The 22,900-nt window shown below is 41.2% G+C and overlaps 1 long non-coding RNA gene across 1 annotated transcript in view; it reads left to right on the top strand.

Annotated features, from left to right (window-relative positions):
* LOC146967330 (uncharacterized) overlaps nt 1–22,900 on the top strand; it is an 86,994-nt gene that overhangs the window by 54,695 nt on the left and 9,399 nt on the right. Inside the window, exons 3-4 of the long non-coding RNA XR_015034417.1 lie at nt 7,137–7,314; nt 16,135–16,274. This is a non-coding gene — a long non-coding RNA (uncharacterized LOC146967330). The remainder of the gene's footprint in view (nt 1–7,136; nt 7,315–16,134; nt 16,275–22,900) is intronic.

A 22,900-nucleotide genomic window follows, 5' to 3' on the forward strand; every position in this document is an offset into this window, starting at 1 on the left:
TATATGAACATCCACTTGCTGAGTGTGAGTCTCCATTGTTAACCCAATCTAATTTAACCTCATCATGACATTAATAAGACGTTTTTTCACCCCATGACTGAGAAACACAGTGTCCTGCTGCTGCTACTGTATGATGAGTCTTTTGCAACACAAGGCCCAGAGCATATCGCTCATCACCAAAGCCATTATACATTATGTTTCTGCCGTGACACCTCAGACCTCCCACAACCCCTGGGTGAGATTTCCTCCCCTCTGCAGTGGCACTTTAATCTTTATTTCGTCATGTCCGTCCTCCCCGGACCTCTAATATACTGTCTCATTTCTTCTTTGCCCATTTTCTGCTAATTCACTGCCATCTGCCTTAGCATCTGTTTGAGAGGGGAAACAGGGGGAAACAAATCTTCACATTGAGGGGAAAAGTCTGTTCTTCCCTTCTTTCTTTCTTTCTTCTTCTCCTTCTTCTTCCTCTTCGTCTTCAAACTTTTTCTCATTGTGTCTTCCGCCGTCTTTGTCGGAGCCGAAGCCTCCGCCCCTCTCTGTCTTCCTTTTTCGCATAAGCCTCCTCAAACCCTTTTTAAGTCTAATGCTACATGTAAACCTCAGACCTGCTTCCTCTCTTGTTCGTGGAGGCCCCCCAAAGACGAAAAAACTCAAGAAGAGGGAGGCAGAAGGGGGGGGGGGGTTGGTTTGGTTGGTGTTGGTGCATGGGGGCTAAGGGGTGGGGGTCATATCCTTTCCATGTCCAACTGCTTAGTCAATAACCACTGTCAACAGGAGTGCACAAAAGATCAGAAAAGTGCAATTGTAATTTTCGGACAATGGCTGGGGAGCTCTCATATGAGAAAGGGACACCACCTCCCCAGTGCCCCCCACCCGCCCCCCTCCCCCCTCCCAACCCATCCACCCCTCCCTCCCTCCCTCCTCTCTCTGGCTTCCTCCCTCTCCTCTTTGAGCGCTGCTGCTGACAATAGGGAAGCCTGCTGCATTGCCGGGGAGAGCCACGGGATCACCTCAGTCAGCCTGCAGATTACAGACATTCTTTGGCAGGGCCAGTGTTGCTGCGGAGAGCCCGGGGTCCTTGTGGGCCCTCTGAGGGCTGCAGTGCTGCCTCGGGCCCCCACTCCCCCCCCACCCCTGCCTCCCCACCTCCCTTTCCTTTTTTGTATTGTGTTCACATGTTTGACAGACACAGAGCCCATAATAATCTCTTTCCCGCAGGGACCTGCACCATTTGTTTGGCAGACCCTACAAACAGTTTCAATCCCTTTTCTCCATGCCTTGTCTTCGCTGCTGTAGCCCATCGCCGTCATCTAATTAATGCAGCCTCCCTTTTCATCTCCACTTCCTGTTTATTGTTTGATCCTCTCCCCCCCTCTTCTCTTAAATCCCAGATTTAAAAGTCACTGCCTCCACTGGTTATCATACCATATTTGAGTGGCTGGGGATTAAAAAGGTGTCTTTTCTGTGGATTATGGCTTCCTTACATATTCATTGTTTTACCATTACTTCTGCTAATATCATGAGAAATGCAGTTAAAGAGGTCGCGATTCCCTTTTAAACAGAGTAAAAAAGGGATTAACCAGTTCATGCTCGCCTGTTACTAGAAGCAGCTTCATGTGATTTAATTTGCAGCTAATTTTCGACTTTCACATTGTTCATGAAATTAGCATTTTAATTAGGATATCCCAAGAGACCTAGTTATATTCTGAGACTATATGCCCGAAACAGAGCAGATATCTGTTACATAATGATAAAGTCGCAGTGATTACAAGAGAATAAGCTGCTAAAAGAGCCATATTAAAGGAAAAGTGTTCAGAACAGAGCACGACAGAGTGAGGATTTAACTCTCCTCGAAGGCAACCAATTGCAAGTTTTTGAACAGCCTGTAAAATTTTCATTATGAGGTTCTGATTGATTTTTTCCCCAATTTATACATTAATTTGTCTGTTCCGTACTTCTTAATCTCTATATCAATTTATTTTATTTCAATTTTGAGGTCCCCATGATTTACAGCACACTTAAATGTAAGAATACTAACTAATAGCAGGTAAACTCCTCCATTAAACTCCCACATTTACAGATAGTATTCAACAAAATCTTCATTATTATCTACAGTCTTGGTAATAGATCTTTGCTAAATTATCTTTGGATTTTGTGAAATAAAGAAACCAGTGTTTCCACTAAGTGGAGCGTGAGTTGTCTTATATCATTTCCAATGTTCCAAACAAATTCCATATTAACAGACTGATTACACTTGCTCAGAGTTGCAAAGTCACTTTTATTACTATACTTTTACTTTGCTCAAGTTTTTTCCTTTTCCTCTACTTAGTACGTCCACTCCAGCTGAAAATGTTCCACTTTTAACCATTTATTTGATAACCTGAGTTACTATAAGTTTGTAGATCCAGAGTAATAATACAAAAAAATAATATGTATCCCTCAGGGGGTGGATTAACTTTCCATTACTTTGTAAAGTTAGTAAAAAAGCACTCCATATTTACCAGCTCTCATATTAAAGTGACGGACACATTAATGTGCCATTAATAGCAGTTAAATTCTGCATGATAAGCACTTTTACTCTTGTTACAGTGTATTCCTGCACTCTGTTATTGCTGCTTTTAGTTCCAGTAAACGATCTTTAATACTAAAGAGTATGTCGACAGTACACTGGAAGTATTACGCTCAAAACTAATTTCAGATGATCACACTCAGATGGTACAATTACACTTCGCAGTCATTTTCATTGCGAATGTGTGGGAATGTGAGTTTTCCATGATGACGCTCCTCTGTGCAGAACTTTTCTGGGTGTTTTCTGTTCATGCTTGAAGCTTTTTATTGTTCCCTTGTAACGTATGGCGTGTGTGCTCAGTTTAAAGATAGCTGTTACCTTTAATGATACAGACAGACAAACATCTCCATATGGAGTGATATACAGCGAGCGTACACAACTATAGCAACCTATTTATGACCTCTCCCTCTGTGAGAGAGAGATTTGAGGAGCCATAATTGGTTCTCCTCACATGTATTCTCCCCAGTGTGCGCCCTGCTCGCTCCACAGGGAGCACTTTGATGATAACTTGCTGCATTACACGCTAACTTTTCGACAATGGCTACACGCTCTGTCTTTATTGCCCCGACTCCTAATGGCTATCTTGAAGTGCTGCCTCTGGCAATCCGGTCGCAAATAAATAGAAGCTGACACAGTAATTTACTCAAATCTTCTCTACAGTTTTGCCCCATTCTCCCTCCAGAGATTTCCCCCGTAACAACAATTATTTCAAATGTCATTGATTCCTGCCTGCGGGGCAAAGACAAAATGAACATAAAGTCCTTTCACATGGTTAAAAATTAAAATATTTAGGGCTTGCAAGAACAAGAAGGGTCTCGTGAGGTGGACGACAAATGTCACCATTACTTGGTTGTGTTTCTGTTCTGGATCAGACATAAAATCAGCTGTTTTCTTCACCAAATGACTATTAACCTTTATCTAATAGGGGCAATGGCTCTCATTTAGAGAGAAGACCCAGCGGAGGACATATAATTCCCTTTCAGCGGAGTCTTGTCAGCTCAGTGCACTAAACAAGATGAACACATGGCCATAGTGCTGCTGTCTGGTTGAACAATCCTAACCCTGCAGATGACATGGCGGCGTATCATCACCTGAGAGCTCATTATAATATTCAAATGATCTTGAAAGCAGAAATAGGAGCAGAGTTGAGACTTTTAATGAGAAAAGAATAATAGCAATACATATAGTTAATTTCCATTCCCATCCTTGTGTTTACATGATGTTTGTGTGCCCACATTTGAGTGGATGGGGATGGGAGTGGTGGTGGTGGTGGAGGGAGGGTCATGAAAATGTTTGTGGTTCATTTCCTTGTTTCATGTTGTTGTGCAAGGCACAGCTCAGTGGAGGGGATCCTAACATGTCACAGTGTCATGCCAGTGTCTCTGTGTGGTTCTACATGACCTCTCTCACCCGCTGCTCTCCTCTCCATGGACCCTGCTTGGCCAGACACACCAGATAATGTAATAAAGATATTTCTGCTCCAATAGGAAATAAAGAAGGTGTCCTTCTGTGACCGTCTGCTATTGAACTGCAGCTCTACTATGGTCCTGAGCTATAACCTGTGAGCAGAAGTCTGGAAGGTTGTGCTTCAAGCGACTGTACAGCAAGATAGTGGTGAGGTACAGTACAGTAGGATGTGCTAAAAAAAATGTCAGGAAGTTCAAGTGGAAATTAGCAAAAAAAGTGTAGACATTTTTCATTATGTTACTGTATTTGACTAATTCGTACAAATAAGCAAGTCTATAGGAATATTATGGCTGCGTACAATGATACATCATGCAAAGAAAGACCACTCAAATTTAGCATTCAAGAAGCGCCACTTACAGTAAGATTGTTTTTAAATTATTCTGCGCAGAATTGTGCAAGATAATCTGAGTTATGTACAAATTACTCCATGCACTTCAAATGTTGATAGTTTGGATAGCATTTTAGATATAATAAACTTAAATATGATTGCTTTGCTTTCAGGCCTAAATAAATATTTTTGTCCATATTTTTGTCAATGCGCAATAGGCTTTGAAGTTTCATGTTCAGGTTGGCAAATAAAATTTAAATCAATCAGTCAATACATGTACATATATGGTACAATCCCTCCATCAATCCTCTGCAAGGGCCAGTATACGTACAGTATGTTTGAAAGATTTCCACTGAAAAAGACTCTTATCTCTATCTTTGTCACCACTTTGTTCGTCACCCAGTGTATAATGGTTTTCAGACACCCTGCCAAAGAGCAGACAAACAAAACAAATGGGACTAAAATGTAATCCTCCTCACAGGAAGTAGCAGTAAATCTTAAATCACAAAAAGGAGAGTGAGGACAGTTTAAAACATATAATGAACATCATGAAATAAATGTATACCCATAATCATGAACCTGTTTGGATATTCTTCATTCAGCTGTGTTTGAGTAGCAAAAATATCCCACATTATGTGATGATCAGTTTTAGATGAAGCAGCCCAACAGCATCTCTGTATGATCATTGTGCTTTATAGCTATTGTCTATCAAACACTACATCCCAGGACTTGGCTGCGATGAGCCCTAAAGCATATACCCACAACTGTCCCAGATTGCTCAATATTCAGCTTCTGGCCCAGTTTGTTGATTAGTTAGCCTCTTTCACATAAATACTCACTCACACAGACAGACACACAAATGAGAATTGCACCCATGGGACCCAATGATTCTATCATACTTTAGCTAAACATAGACTGGGAATTAGTTGACTGGATAATCAATTTGACAGAGTGCCTCAGCAATAAGTGAGTGAAATGCACAGACAGCGCATGTCGGATAAGCCTGTGTAAGTCTACCATTTGTCACACAGATCACAAAGGGAACCTGAACGGGCCTGGGAAGTTTTGAATTTTACAATTTATTCCTCAAACATATTATATATATTTTTATACTAATACGGGAAAGGAAACCACTTTTAACCCACGAAAAACCCAACACAAAGACTTCTTTTCAATTAAATTACAAGAAATGTTAAAATAACAAATATAAGTTTGTGTTATAATGTAGCTAGGCCCACAGTATGTCTTCTAAATGCCAAAACAATTAAGATTTTGTGAAAAAGAACATGCCACTCTTTGGGCATCATGTTAGCTTTTTAGCTGCGATTCAGATAAGTACTAAACACCTTTAAAAGTGAATGACTTCTGAATAATTACTACCTAGAACCTCTGCTCTCAAGGGAGCAATTTAGGGAGCCCAGATGGCCACCAAAATAGGATTTAGGCGCCAAATTGACAACATTACTCACACAGGGATTATCAATTACCTAGATATCAATGCAGTGTAATTTTACTGAATAGGAAGTGTCTTGGAGGAGGCATCACTGACTGTGGTATTGTGACTGTCTGGCATTTTAAAGATCATTAGCTAGCCATATATATTTCTGTATTTCTCTGGCACTTGCACTTTTCTCACATTAAAAACATTTACAAAAGTATTTACAATCAAAAGTGGTGAAAATGTAGCCTACTTGTCAATAAATATGAGATTATCATGTGGTTGAAATGTTACAATATGTGGTCCTCTTGGCTTTTTATAATGTGAATATCTTGACTAATATGCAGATGTGTTGTCAAAGTGACGTTGTAACAAAAGCCCACAGATATCTGATTGGTCAAGTCTGCATTGCCAACCAATCAGTCCACAGCGTCACAGCGTAACGTAACGTAACGTACGCACGCCTACGTTAACAGGTAGCTAAATGAAGAAATAGTACAGTAGCAAACAAGTCCGTAATATGTGACAGACCTGTAGTCTTAAAACGGAACTAAACACTGTGAGTTATAAGCTAATTTGGCGGAAAAAACCTTAGCAGTAGCCTAATATCAGCCTACTAGACAAAATGTCCAACTAACCGCCTTGTTGATGCCTTGCTAACTTGGAGCAGCAGTGGGTGAAGTAGTGAAAGTAGCAGCACCACGCAGTTGCATTGTTTTGTTGCTTTATAACGCTACTGCTCATACTGCATCATAATCCATGATATCGCAACATAGTGTTTTTTTTTTTGTTCTGATAGCCTATATAGCTATTTTTAGTCTGAGTCTGCAAAGTTATACAAGAAATTAAAGTCCTGAAGTAAAAAGTAGGCTACAATAGTGCTTCCAGTGTTTGAAGTGAAACTCCAGTAAACTACTGTTGAAGTCTTTCACTGAGGGAAGGTCCTTTTATTTATTTCTAATTGTTTGCATAATCTGTTTGTTATCAACTTGATCCATAGATTTTGAATGGGCTAGGTTAACAGTTGACTAGAGAAGATTATGAGTGGCATAGTTAAACAGAGTTTGATTAATGTGATTAATATTGTTATTTCATTTAGTAACTTTGTATTTTCTTTATGATTCTTTTATTGGAACGTTGTCAATCTAAACCCTTAAATTCTGCAACAAAGAAAACAAAACAAATGTAGAAAAGATTTCACGTTTGAGCAGGTTTGAAGCAAAAGAGGTATACAGTAGCCTATAACTTGACAACTACTAAGTGCATGTACTGAGTGACTTCCTAACACTTAATATGAGCTTCATGATATAACACTATAATGTATTTTTGTTTAGGTTATGGCACCTGTCCTAGCTGACTTCCACAAAGACAACTCCACTCACACTCGAGGGGTGACAGAGAAAGAGCTGTAGATACTGAAGGCAAAGTCAGAGCAGAAATGCAACACAGGAGGCCCAAAGGAGGTTAAATCCACCCTGGAAGCTGGTCATGGACGACTCGCCCCCTCCCCAGGTATGTAGATGATGTATGGTTTATGTATGTTCACTGTTTCATTTTTAATTATAGAACATGCCATACATGCTATATAAAGATGAGATGAGGACAATATAAAGATGAGATAAGGACGACAAACTATGTAAGGATGAGATGAGGACAATACTGTATACTATAAAGATGAAATGAGGGCAATATTATCCCACACTTGGACTCACGGTCATGTTATCTAGTTTGCAGATATTTCTCTGCATGAAGTGCAGCTATCTCAGAGATATTAATATGAATACGCCTCAACAAAACCTTGATACATTATTTATTCATCAGCAAAATACAGATGTAAATATCAGAAGCTGTGGATCCTGAGAGATGAACTAAACATTTCTTATTAATGGCGTCTTAAATGGCAAGGAAACCAGTGGATATACAGTACTGTATTGTTTAGATTCTTTCTTTACTCCAACATCTTGATTATTTCTAGTCGGCAGGTTTTCTGTGAAACCTTTCACCTTACACGTTATTAATTCTCCATCAAATTTGTAAAGTTTGGATGCATGTAATTAAGAAGTCAAGCAATGTAAATGAAACGTTTCAGTAAGTTTTTATGACAGTGATATATACTACATAGATCATCTTCACTTATTTGGACTTGCTAATTAATCAACATTATTTATGCAGGGAAAAAAGCTAACTTTGTAATTAGTAAATGACTTGATCTGTTACAGCGGCCTATGCGAGGATTTGAAAGTTGGAATTTGATCTGGAAATCTAAATAACTCATTAGCATTATGATTTAGTTAAATGTTACATGAAGTCAGGCAAAAACAGTGCTGCTAATGCTCGACATGTGGATGATTATATTAGTCAGAGAATTAACAGACAAATTAATCTCTGTGCAAGTAATTCTATAATGTGGCGTGTATGAACACAGGCTTCTCTGTAGTGTTTACATTCAGTCATCACAGACATTCAGTAGTAGACTCACTGAACAGCACTACATAGCTTTGTTTTGGTGACATTACATTCAGTCCAAAGATGAACTTGTACTTGCGGTGTTGCTTATAAAAAAACAAATAAAAAAAACAATACAGAACTCAGTGAGCGTTTCACAAAGCAAAATAAATGAGCAAAATACATGTTTCCATAGTGGGTGAGACTCAAAAGACAGAAACTTGGTCTAGTTTTCAAGCTGGACTGGAGCTTTGTAGCAGGCAGTGAGTGAGCACATTAATCTAATGCATCAGCAGGTCCACATTTGTTTTAATGCAAACTGAAGAGAAGAAACGCACGGCATCTCAAGGGAGAAGAAGCTTAAAATTTCAGTCTAATGATAATAGATGATAATGTTAATGAGTTGTCCAAACATAACAAATGGAATGAATTACTGCCATAGAACCAAGTCTGTTTCATTAAAATACAATAAAAAGGAAAGATTAGTTTTATATGGGAAGTAACTTTCCTCCTTTGTGTTATTGATGAGAGTAAGGGGAACATAGCAAGGTTGGCTTCAGCCTCTGGTCAATATTGATAAAATATTGCTACTTTATACTGTAGTGTAGCCATTTTTCTTGGATGCTTATTTGACATTAAACGAATTGCTAACATGACTGCTGACCCTTCAATAGCACGAGTCAACAATGGTCAAAGTATTGTGTTGCGTTTCAATAATGCTCGACTCCTTTTGTTCTGGTAAAGTAAGGTTGTATGGAGTGAGAACTGGGGCCCATTTGAACGCAAGAGGTAACTGAAACGCTGTAATCACTTCTTGGCCAAAACTATCCTCTTCCATCTGTCTTGATGATCTTATTCCCCAAGTAATGTTCCTCTACCTTAATCAATTTTGTAGCAGAGCTGTGTTCATACTAGTCAGGAACACTGGGATTATGTGCTGAGGCTACTCTCCCTCTCTCCCTCTCTCTCTCTCTCTCTGAGACGACCTTGTCTGTGTAACAGTACTGTTAGCCCTCGGCCTCGGGCAGTCAAACACACACTCAATCACCCCTGTAACCCTTGCAGTCAACAGCGGACTGTCGCAGCCCGTTGCTACAATCTCAATTTGTATTTCGTCTCAGACTGTGATGACTTGACAGAGAAAAATAAGAGGATTTGTCTTGATCTTCAACTCTCCCTTGAGGAAGTAAGTCTTCACCTTGAAGTTTAGCAACTGCACGGCCGCCTGCTCTCAAACAAACACGTCCCCTCATCCTTTACAGTTCATAAACAAAACGCGCCAAGCCTGAAGTAGTAAAATTATCCACAATAATTTATATCATATGCAATCTAGTTTGTTTTTCCAAAGGCGAGTTATCAGGAATTCATTGTCCTGAGATGTATTGGCTTGAATGTTAACTTTTTCATCTGATCATATATAGTATTTGCCAATAAGGGAAACAAACAGTGATAATTCTCATTTTCCTAACATTTTTACATACATTTTGGCTAGCGTGACGTACATATTTTAGTGCATCCTATCATACACTTAATGAAAATAAATGTCTTCACCACAGTCTGACATCTGTTCACCTATAAAGTCATATAGCTTTGGAAATTAATGTATACATCTACAAAATATGAACGCACAGTTAAAAACAATGCATCATGGAATAACTCATGATTTAAACCACTGTTTTTATTATTGATTACTTGAAATACGCCAAAATCATGAAAAACAATTTAAGCCAAAACAGTTTTCCAGTGTCCATAGTGACATATTCAGCTTGCTTGTTTTGTGATAGTATAAACACTGACAACGACATCATGTATAATAATAGATGATTTGATGAAAGCATCAAATCTTTACCGTTAAGAAGCTGGAAGTTGTTGTTTTTTAATGTATAATGGTCAAATAGTTTTATTTTGTTCATCATCTATCCAAATAATCTAATCTTATCCACTCTTATTTAGACATTTTACTGAAGTTCAGTGAATTCAGCGTTTTAAGTTGACTGCACTTCACTCTCCACTGTATGAGCATCATAGCAGCAGCTCTAAATGGCAGAGCAGCCCTCTGCCAAAGCTGCATCAGTAAACACTGCGAGTCTCTAACGGTGATGCACTGTAATGGCCCGGTCTTGAGCCTGGCCAGAACATCGCATGAGGTGCTAAACAGCGACTGGCTATAAATATAAGTGGTGAACACTGCCAGTTGCACTCTTGCGGCTGAAATGAGCCCGATGATGGGAGCTTGAGAAGAAAGGGGATATCAGTGGTCACTAAATCATTCTGTAATCAGCTCTCTATGCAGGATCATCCATGCATGTTCAACGCCCCATTCTGGAAAGCTCCAGCAACAGAACGCTCCAGCTGACCCCATCTGTACCCCATCTCGTTTTGCATTATCCCTAACCCATAAAAGTCCCATGCAGCACAAAAGAGTTAATGATTCCCTTTGTTTTGTTGCAGGGAACAGAACCAAAGCAAATGACAACAACAAATCCATCAAACTTAGCAGCAGTGAGCACATCAGCAGTTTTTGCCAGCCCACCAGAGGCCTAAAATGCACATATTGCATGCTGGCCCCCCAAGCAGCAGGCGGCCCTGGGACTCGCCAGCCCCTCGGTGGCCAGAGAGGACTTGATAAATGACTGGAGCAAACTTCTCTGTCACCAGTGAGGGAGGAGTCCCCCACAGTAAGCTACATCATCCTAACAGCATTATTCTTTTCATGCCCGGTGTCGATACAGCGTCCTGTGATTGGCGTCACGCTTTGCACAGGTTAATTGGAATCCTGAACTGGAAAACAGTGGGAGAAAAGTGCAAATATCGTCGCCCAGAGAATCACACATGAAGAACATAAATATGTGTGTCAATTACAATCGAAGGTACAGATATTATGTCTAATATTTCAGCTGCTTAATTTATTATTATATATTAACTTTTAAGGAAATGTCAATACCTTATTCAAATCTCTCTCAACTCCAAAAGATTCTCTGTGTTTTGAAATACAAGCATCTAGAGAGATTTTTTTTTAAAAAGAAGGAAAAAAAAGTCACTTTCCAAGATGCAGCGTTGTCCTCATGTCCATTACAGGATTGGAAAAGAGTAACTCAATCACTGCATCTCTCTGGTCACATATAAAGCATATACTAAGACCAGAGGGCGCTCATATGTTCAGTGACCTATGGTATAAACACAGCAGGAGCAACACCTCGATCAAGTCGCTTCACTTGATGGAAAACCTGCGCGAGAGCCACGGTTGACCCCGAAATGTAGTTTGTCACTTAGCGTCAGAATTAGGGGCGAATGCCGATGCTCTTAGCGAATGTAAAAGTAAATGTCGTGAACCATCTTGTCAAGGTTACCTCTGTCTGCTGGACTTGATTCTTAAGCCACATGTCAAGATGTGGGACAAACGCAGGGTCATTACACATACGAATGGACAGCTCTCCTCATCAGGGCAAATAGAAGACAATGTCAGATGGCCTTATTGATAAATTAATGAGGCACAAAACACTTCCTAGAAGACCCATCCACCCCCACCTCCACCCCACAACCGTCTCCTCAAATCATTGATTTGCACATTATTCACATTGCAGCGTTATGTTGCAGAAAAAGTCTCGGTAATTAAACGCTGCGTCCACGTGAGCAAGTAACTTAACCATTTGTTTTACTGTTGATCCACAATTATCCAACATGGTCTCTCTGACATATGTTTGTCGTATTTTGTCTTTTTTTATTTCGTCAATGGACGAGCAGCTGGGAAATCCCTAATGAGACCCGAAATACTTGTTTCATGTTTGAGCAGTAATGGAAATTACTTTTTCTTTTGGAACGGGCACACAAGAATCACAGGAATCACCGAGACAGCAGATCAAGAGTAAAATGAAGTATGCAAATGTAATCATATTTATCAGAGAATGCTTATGGCAGAAAGCTATTAATTTCTCCTCTGCTTCTTGACACTTTAACATATGCATCACCTGCTTCGCGCAAATGATTATTTTTGTGTTTTCCATCTCCGTTGACAGAGCATTATTTTCTTTCCCATTGCGTCTTGTTATTTTTCTAAACTTTCTCTGTCTGAAGAGTGTAATGGCCTCTGATTGAAATTTCATTCAGAAAAACTAAGTGAAATACATGTTGTGTATTTAATGGGAAAAATAATTGCACGTCAGATGAAACAAAGCATGACGCATAGTAACCAGGACGACTGACGGAAAACACAAGTCAGCAAAGAGGTCAGGCTGTTCACTCTCTCATTTGCCACAATTACTCGCCACACTCATTCATTCACTCATCCCGTCACTCTCTCACCTGACTGATCTGTTGCTCCCTCGCTCACTCACTGGTTCAACTTTCCATTACACAATTTGACAAATCCTCTTGAGACTGTTAAACTGTTTACATCAGAGAAGTGTTGTAGAACTTCTCTGAGCTCTCATTCCTAAATCCAAATGATGTTTTCTTTTTTAACTTAAAACATTTCCAGTATGATTGGATAAATCTATTACAGTAAACGCACAGGAGCATAGCAGGTGCACCAGAAATCCAGGGATGCCAACATGCTGTTTGCTTGTTGAGTTGCTTTTAAATATCAACCCTTAATGTCAAACAACACATGGGACTGTTTCCCATTTTCCAAACTATGTCTGGCTCCATGCACCAAACATAATGATCTTGAAACAAGGCGGTTGCCAGCCAAAGAAAACTACTTTGTGGCTGTTCCAAAGTTACCAAATAAAGACATTTGTTCATTTATATTACATATAATTGATCCTTCATCTATCATTCTCAGCAGAAATAGTCATATGTCACATCAGGTTAGTTTTATTTATGAGGCCAGGTGTCATAAGTCAAAAATGTTCACCTCTAGGAGAGAAAGAATCTGCATTTGACACATGTATTCTCAAATAGGGAAAAACCTCAACATAAGGATCCTCTTCTAGGCTAGATGGAAAGATGTGTAGTAGATTTTGTGTTGAATGAAGAAACCGAAAAAGTAAAATAAGAAAGGTAGAGTTAGGCTACGCTGTGTAAATGTGAGCTGCTTAATATTTGGGAATTTGACACACTTAAATTGACTGGCAAACATCACATCAAAAAACATGTGTCATTTGGTCAGCAGCATCACAGTACCGTGGTACAGTATTCAACAGAAAGCTCTATCACTGATAAGGACAGGTGTACACATAATTCCACAATCATTGAATCGAAGTTATTCTATTATTGTGCTCATAGAGACTGGAAAAAACATTTCACCTGTGTTGTCAAGCAGGGTTATCAGCCGCGTATGCGACCTCCACTGTCATACACGGAGCCCCTTGTGCTCTCTGGAGAGGCACAGCCGCTGAATTTGGATGAATAAAAAGCAACGTTTCCTGTAACGACTGTCCGCGAGACGACTGTTCAGGAGTGCTATTTCAATTCATCCCTGGAGCAGCCCACAGGAATTGAGCCCATATTGAGCTCACTCCTGGGCTCCGAGAGTGGTCAGGAAGATTGATTCTAGGCCCACATCCCCGCTCACTGAAGACTGAGGTGCATTGTGGTTTGAGCTCGTGCATCACGTGACCTTGTGGCTTGGATAAAAAAACAAAAAAAAATGGAGATATTATTATTTTTTCCCCTGTAATGTAAAGATAGAGTAATTTGAATGGCTTTCTGAGGGCATTGAAAAGTTCTGGTCATCCATAATTATTGTTTATCATGAGAACAGCAGGCAATCATATCTTCAGTACGTATAGTGTAATGACCTGTGGGTTATTGCAGGGACAGTATGGTGGTGATCACTGCATCTGCCAAAGTGCCTCTAACCTTTTGAGTATCACTTATAATTAGCAAGGATAAGACTTGCAAAAAATACCAGATGGTAACATTATTTGATAGTCTCCCAAAATGACGACCACGGTCCTTTAATTCTTGTGTGATAGTTTTAATTAAAATGGCTTGTCAAAACGACAATTTACGCTAAATTGATGCTATGCATGATGCTATTAATACAATGGCACTGACATTCCTATTAATTACTCTGACTAGTTGATATCACACACATCTTCATTATCGACATAAAGATTAAGATTGCCTTAACTGTTGGAGGGATGGAGAATCCTAAGTGATGCATTCATCTAATATCCATTCAGTATGAATATTAGCTCATTTTTAGGCAGAAATGATCTACCTTACCTGTCAAAGCTGACATATATAGATGTCTGTGTGCATATACATGGTGTATATGGGCATGTGTTCATATAGATAGCTCCTTCTATTCTTTGACTGTAACCACAATGCATACAAAGGTCAGGTTTAGCAGGTTATTGGAACCACAATCAATTCCCCCACACTTTTTTTGTCAGTATTAGAGTTGTTGTACATATAGTAGGATAAAGTTCATTAACATACCATGCAGCTACACTGAAAAACAACTACATGCTACAAAGATCGTGCGTCTTTTAGCAGTCACATTGGATTTGTGTCCGTCTATTGTAAAACAGCAGTTACCAAACAATTAGCATTAGGTCATGAGCTATTCTAACTAAAATATCCTTGATAATATCAGGATCCTGAAGGGATTCAGTATTAAAATGACCCATGTTTGGGAATTTAGAGACTGAGGCCACAAGATTATTGCAGGAAGCAAAAAATAATAGCTAAATGTGACTCATGTTATATGTAACCCTGACTGATAACCCTGAATTCTCTTAGACAAGACAGAACTGGTATAAACCCATGCAAACCATTTTATAGCCCACTGAAGCAGTAAACCCCTTACTATGACAAAGACAAAAACTCAGTATTTTGCACAAAGTTTGTAAACAGAAGTAAGGAGTGGATGGACATCTTCCACTATCAGAATGGCTATTGATCAACAATATAAAAATAAAAATATCAGTTTGGCTTCAGTGTGTTGCATGAAGCCCAGGTTGCGGTTAGTGAACAGTTCAGTCAGGTCTGTCTGGTTCATCAGTTTTTTCCTGTGACAGGGTAGTCATCTTCATTCCCTTTGTCCTTACTTTGGAGCAGGAGGTAATATATAAAGGTCTGTGTCTCCCTCGCCTCTCCACTTGTCCTCCTGGACTGAATAATGTCTGAAGCGTCACTCGTGGCTTGATATGATGAGTTATATCCTGATTTCAGAGGAGTGGACATTTCATTTTTTTTGTAATGTAGACATTTTATGATGCGGTCATGTATGATTCACTCAGACTGGCTCTAAGGTTTTTATCGTCAGATAAGAACTGTGACGTATTCACAATACAGTGTATACTTACTATATCTTATATTAATCACAAAAACACATTTTTTAAGTCATTTTTTAATTTAAATGTTACAGTACCAACATGTTCAAATATCTAAGTTTAGCCAAAGCCCACAGAAGTATACAGAGGATGGTCAGTTTCTTTAATGTAATTAGGCTTTATTTGATAGTAGTATATGTTAATTGTCCAGTTTACGACTGTTTGTCCACACTGTTATCCTTTGTTTTATGGCGCCCACCACCGTGAGCTCAAAGTCAAACTCAATATGATGAGGTATTAGCCTCCGCCACCGTTTCACTCAGACATGTCAAGGTCAGGTCACTGCGGGATTGTCTCCAACCCCCAGCGGCCGCGGCCACACATCTTCCCTCTGCAGGGGACGCGCGTTATTTGTGTTCACCTCATCACTGCTCAGATGGGCTGTGCAGAGATAATAATACCCCCTTTAACCTTCTAAATGATTACAATTGTTAAGAAAACAGCTGCTTGCGCTGCCGCCGTCGCCGCTTGGGTTTTTATTTTCGGGCTAGATTTTCTATTTGCTCTGACGTAAGCGGTGGCTGCTGGTTTGTTCTGTTTACATCACACATACTGTATGTAAGCAAAGCAGCTATTTACACAGACATTGATCCTTGTTTTACAGGGGGTGAGACTCCGATGATGAAGCTGCCCCACCTGCCTGATGAACTTGTACTTCAGAGCAATGAGACCTCCAGTTTTCTGCCGTGGTGTTTACTCTGAGTCTGCCAAAGGAGGAAGGAGAGGGGATCCATTTGTCCCAAGGTGAGACACACTCTCCAACACCCCGATGTTAAATAAACACTCCCAGACCTCTGGCCAGCTCACTCCAGCTACTGGAATACCATTGGTGTGTCTAGATGATGGAGGGCTATTGTTATCTATCGCCTCTGCACTCGGCTGAGAGGCCAAGGAGAAGGCTGGCCACAGCGGCATGTTACATATAGACTCGCCCACTCACATTAAGTTGTATTTGTTGGCCCTAAATAAAAATACAACGACGGATTTGCAGTCACTTTCTTAGAATAACATCTGATTGAAGAGGGACAGAGGGAGAGAGCGGGGGGGAAAAAATTAGAGCGCAGCTCAGCGTGTGTTTCATCACCTGCAAAGCCAATGAGGGAGAGCGTCTCCGCGTCAACAACTGTAAAGCGTATCCCAGCTTCTGCTGCGGCTGCCATCTCCGCTGCACGCTACACTAACCAAGAATGTGTATTTCTGCAGATGATTAAATCAATACCATTTTGACAAGACTTGTTGGAACATGCCTCTTTATTTTACACAATTCCTTCCCTTTCGTCAGGGAGCATTTATCAACCTGCCGGGGTGCTGTCACCTAATGGAGATTGTTCTTTAGTCTGCACTTGATAGAAGGGAACGATTATGATGCATGTCGATAGTTTACAGAGATATTGACACAGGAACAAAGAGCAGACCCTTGCGGCTGATAGCCTTTTTCCCTCACGCTCCCGCAGAAAGAGTCTTCCGCCCATGCACTACTTCTCCCATGATGCTCTCCTTTGTTTTAGTGGTCAAATAAGGTCTGGAGGCCTCATAATGCTGCAGTCAGTGAGGGGGTCTCCAGTGTATTTACTTTACGACACAAGCCAGGCATCCTCCTCCCTCTGTCTCTGTATCTTCTGGCCTGAGCCCTTCCCCCAAACAAACAACAACAACAAAAACAAAAACCAAGAAAAATCTGTCACCTTAAAAATGCTGTCACTCGTCATCTTTGGTTTGGCGCGCAAGGAGTTAAAGATAAAAAGCAGCCCAGGGTGTGACAACAGGCCCTGAATATAATAAGCTTGAAGGAGACAGGAATGAGAAAAGGTGGGATGCATATAAAAAGAGGGAGGAGAGAGGGAAAACAAATGATGAGCTCTACCTATAAATTCTTCATCTGCATTGGCTGATTGGAATGGCTTGACTGTGCGCTCAGCTGTGACTTAACAACTAATCCGGTTTGTAAGTTATTATTTATCTTCAGGAAAGTTTGTCAAACTTGGGCTTTGATTTTCTACCCTGATTTCCCTCTTGTGGCTTGCTCCCGCACATGGTCCCCACATAATTTATGACTGCCTCTGGTCTTGATGACAGATTATTAAAAGTAGAATTAGTTTTTTGCGCGGGATTTCTCCACTGGGAATTGGGAAGGCAGTGCTCTCCGCGGAAGGTCTCTTACGAGGTCTCCATTACTAATAGAAGTTTTTTCCTCTGATGGGGGGGCAAGGAGACTAATGATTTGAATTTACTGTGGCAGCCGTCACGTGGTCTGGAAGGCATCAGTCGAACAGACAAGAGGTTAACTTCCTCCCTGTGGAGAGGTTTATTGGATTGTTTAGCAGCAGAAGGATAATGTTTTTGTCATAGACTGCTGCGGCAAAACAGTGGTGTGGCTGAGAGAAGGGGAGAAGAGAAATGAAGGGAGGAAGGACAGAGAGCGAAGGGGTCCGGGGGATGGATAGAGAGAGAGAGAGCAGAGAGGAGAGAGGGAAAGAGATGAAAGCGAGAAAACAGCATGATGGTGGCACAGTGAGCAAGGCAAAAGCAAGTTATTTCTAATATAGGTGGACAGATACTATAAAGCATGGTGATAGTGTACCATTCCTCCACAGCTCTTACATGTGTGCAGGAAGAAACACACTCCCATTCAGCCGTGTGCACAAAACATAAGTACACACACACACACACACACACACACACACATTTGGTCTCACTCACACACACAGACAAAAAGAGAGATGTTAGTTCCTTTCACCTGATGGCCGTTTGGAGCTTGTACTCCCAGCATGCCTCGGCAGTATGGGTACCAGAGGGGAGTCACAGCGCAGCTGAGAGCCTCGGCTTAATCTTATGCATCATTAAGCACTCAGCGGCAAGCCAGCGCTGTTCATATACATCATCCACGCTTAATAAACATAATGATGACATAAGATGTAATTCTAGATGAATTTTCATTTTATAGGGAAATGGAGAATTCCTGTAGAAAGGAAAGAAAAAAAGTAAATTATCTGGGAAGTACAAAATAAATTATGTTTTTTTTCCCACTTAGATGAATGTAGGTGTTTGGTGCATCTGGATTGGGGATAGTGTGTTAGGCTGCATACGGATGTGGTGCTGGTGGCGTCGACGGGGGCTTTTTGGTTATGGCCGTGGCTGGTGATGGTGTGGCAGGTGTGATTGGACGAGAGGCGGGGTTGTGGCAGGGAGTGGGGAGGGGAGGGGGCTGGTTTGGGAAAAAAAAATGGGGGTGGCTATTGTGAAACGTTTGCAATTTTTAATTCCTAATCGCAGGGCATGATGGACAGGTTGAGACACCCCAGAGTGGAGCTCATCCATCATGGGAAGAGGAAACCGGAGAGAGAGAGGGAGAGAGTGAGTGAGAGAGGGGAGATGTAAATTTCAGATGGAGTTACCTTACAGGAGGGGAGAGAGGGAAAATAGATTCCCGATAAAAGGGAAGGATGTGGGAGTGAAAGGGCAGCGGGTACTGTGGGAGGGCATCACGGGCCTGAGATTGCTTCATGTCTCCCTGCTGGGACCCTGCAGCAGCTTGGCCTGGAAATGAGTTCTGCTTTCAGGGACTGTAGCAGACACTGAACCACTCTGAGAGGTATATCCTCTCTGCACTTGTCTTCAGAAGACGTGAAGTGGTGGTGACCCTGGCTACGGTGAAGTGAATAGCAATGGGACATAATCAACCCAGGAAGCAGCAGAGGTACTCAACTCAGATACAGTGGATATAAATGTAAACCGCTCCGGGATGCTGCACTTAAGGTTGTCTGAGGCGTTTTGCTTCTCATTGTGGATTTTAACGCGACAATGTAACGAAAAGAGAGAGAGAGAGTCCTTGAGCGTAAGCCGAGGTCACTTTGACGATGTTTGACATGACGACTTTATCTCCTAAATGAGTCTCGGAGTCCAACCTCCTCCGGCTGATTGTTTCGTCTTTGTCAGCGCAAGTTTTCACAAACTGCCCCGATAGCAGCAGAGAGCACCCTGAGAGCACGTAAACTATACATCAAACATGATAATGTCTCATTATGTCTGAAAATTAATTAGCTTCATTGTGTTGAGGTCCTGGTTGCCTGCCTTTTTTGAGGCGTAATGTGAGTTTTAGACCTCAGCAAGTTTGAAGTCAGTGGACCATACGTGCCAGTATGCCAGTGGGTGAGCCAAGTCTCTCAATGCAGGGATCATTAACACCCCTCTTTCTCTCTGTCGCTCTTACTCTCTCTCCCCTTCACTTTCTGCTCTGCTCTTGTTTTTCCTTTCTGTCTTAAACGCATTTGGAGCTTCATGTTTACATCTTTTTCAGACATAATAGGTACCACTTTGAACCCAAATAAATAACACAGCTTGTCAAAATTTACAAGTTAGTATCTACTGTACAACTAACCAGTCGGGTTAGACCCATTGTGAATCATCCTGTGGGTAATTATTTACCCATAATCCCCCGCACTCTCCTCCTCTCTAGAAAAAAAAAAAGAAGCAGAACAGTAATAGGCAGAGAACAGTGACAGGATCAGAGAAATAGGCTTTTAACTAACATGCAAAGTGATGAATGGATTGACCACAATGTAGACTAATGGAGCCATGGAACTAATTAGGCCGAGCAGAGCTGTGCTTAAATGTAAATGGATTGAGCTGGATGAAACGTAGGAACAGCTGAGAGAATGATGAGGTCCTTCACTTGGGGGTCAATCAATGGCCAAGCAAACACGATCCATGGGGCCTCTGTCCGGTTCTAGTCTAGGCTTGTTTTTGTTTTGTTTGTTTTTTTAATTCTAAAAGGATTCGGGCATCGCTGCATGTATGCAGTCCGTCTCTGTTTACGCTCGGCTGTCTCATAGATCCTCTGTGTCATTGATACATATGGCCGGCTGCATGACTTTGCAGAAAAGCTGTAATAAATCTCTAATCATGCTCGTCCCCGGAGCCCGGCTCTCAGACCCTGCATCTTGGCACCTACCACATGTTTGCTGGCGTGCCCTCTGACTTTGCAGGTCCGTGTAGACCGCTCCTGTTGGCCGCACCTCAAATCTGCTGCTTTCACCTCAAGAAATGGCCCGCAAAGATAATTAATGCGCTCAGCCACAACACCTAACCCCGGGTGTTCGGCGTCTCACGTCGAGCTCGCGTTTCGCGCGCGCACTCGGTCTTTATGGCCATGCTGTGACCTTGTAAACATCTGTGGAGTGAAGTAAGTGACAGCAGCGTGCAGACTTGGCACATGCATTTTCTCTGTGTGTTTGCCTTTGCCTGCTATGCTTCCCAGTGTGTCTTGTATGGCGTTTATTTAGAGAAGGAAAAAAAAAAACCCAAACTACAGGGTGAAGAAGAGCAATAACATCCTCTGTGAAGCCCTACCGGTTGATGGGAAGCAGTTCACGCCCTCTGTTTGTGCTCTGCAGGTGCTGCATGTCCCGGAATTAATGTGTGTAGAAATGCAAATAACCCAGCCCAGTAAAAGTTGACATTGCCTCCACTGATAAATTTTTCTGCTGAGGTAAGAGACAATTTAATGCAGAATTAGAAGACACTCTCCGCCACCATTTACATCCTTAATTAGCTGTAATTTCTCTGCACCCATTATAAAGAGAGAGAGAGGAGGAGGGAGAGAGGACACAATAGAAGAGGAAGAGGTTAAGATGAAAGCAGCGTTGCTCTCCCTGTTGCCAGGCTGGTGTGTGTGTGTGTGTGTGTGTCTGTTTGTATGTGTGCGCGTGTGGCGAGTTTGTGTATCAGCACGTCCTCCCCAGCTAGGTTGCCTTTGGTGATTGATACACGTCTTGCTCAGTCACCAGCCATTGGCACTGGGGTGGATGTAAACACTGATTAGAGGGAGGAAATGAGGCCCTCACTTTGTCCTCTGTGTCAGGGAGCACTGCGGTGGCTGTCTCTGTTTGTCTAGTTCTTTCCACCTGAGCACGTTTCAGAGGACACCGTTAGCTACGCTTTATAGCCATTATTTAGATAGCGACACAACGGGATGCTCCTTTTGCTCTTTGACTGACATGCCCAGCCATGTGCTCAGCAATTCAGCTCCGGCAGGACAAAGTGCCTACAAGTTTTGCGAGTGCACAAAATATGATGACGCGTCAGTTTGTGTGAAGGAGAGGGGCCGCTGGACACGCTCACCGTTTAATTTGATGGGAATACACAAGTAGCGAGCTGTAATTTTGCTTTCTGTCAATTTAACGCAGGAGGCAAAGCTTCATAAGTGTTTTACCACATTTTTACACCACTCTGTCTTTGTTACGCGTCGTATTTCCAATCTATTAATTTCACAATTTGTTTACAGTTGGTTATATTTAAGTAAAAAACAAGACCGATTCTTGATATTGTTTTTTTTTTTCTTCCAATTTTATAAAATGCGTACAAGCAGCATTGTTTGCCGAATGTTACTGGTTATATTTAGGGGATATTCATCATACTGTTTACCTGTAATGTTACAATACATGCAAATCATGAAACTGGATACTTTCCACTTATGAAATTATGACAAACCATTCAATTTGAACAACAAATCGGCTTCAACTACTTTGTTGGCGCCTTATCAGGGGGGAGAACAGCGCAGAAAGAGTGCTGCACAGAAAACATTTTTCTTTCTTTGCCAGGAAAAATGAACTGTCAACATTTAATGATAGATATTTGCATTGTGATACAAATCGTGTCCTTGGCCCTAAACATAAGATATAGATCCATTTATAATGAATTCAGATAAAGTGTCCTTTTTGCATTCTCGCTCTAATGGATTCGTGGAGCCAGCGTCAGTGACCCTGGTGCAATCGACAAAAACCTGCACCGGTGGATGATCAAGACAGACATCTATCATTTCCTCTCACACCTTCTGAGACGTCTGTGATACTTAGGCGCAAATGTAATTTTTTTTTTTTTGTTTTTATTTTTGTTTGGGTGCCTATGAATGTATGTGTAACTTCTGCAAGCTGGCTGACTTTTTTTCATGGTGTTGTGAGAATGTGAAGAAGAAAGGGGGCAAAAAGACATTAGATTTTTTTTTTCCATCATTAAGCTGTGTCTGGGAGATGATGTGCTAGCCGTATGTGGTCCAGGGGAAGTATTTATAGCCCTGCTGGAATCTTGCTGTGCTGCGTTGATAGCAGAGATAATGGGAGAGAATGGGACGCAGCGAACTGTTCTAATGACACCAACAAGACAAGAGAACAGCGAGGATAAATAAATGTTAGCCATTTTCTCTCCCACATCATTTGCATTTTTTCTTGTTAAGGTCACTTATAGACTCAGACAATAACAATGAGGGGTGAAAAAAGCTCTCGCCGAATATAAAATCAGAAATAACAAAAACAGAACTACTTAGTATGCAAGTAATTGATTTTATTTCCTAATAGTGTGACATTCAGTTAAAG

Source organism: Trachurus japonicus, chromosome 19, assembly GCF_045865225.1.
Source record: "Trachurus japonicus isolate A0001 chromosome 19, Traja_1.0".
Lineage (NCBI taxonomy): Eukaryota > Metazoa > Chordata > Actinopteri > Carangiformes > Carangidae > Trachurus > Trachurus japonicus.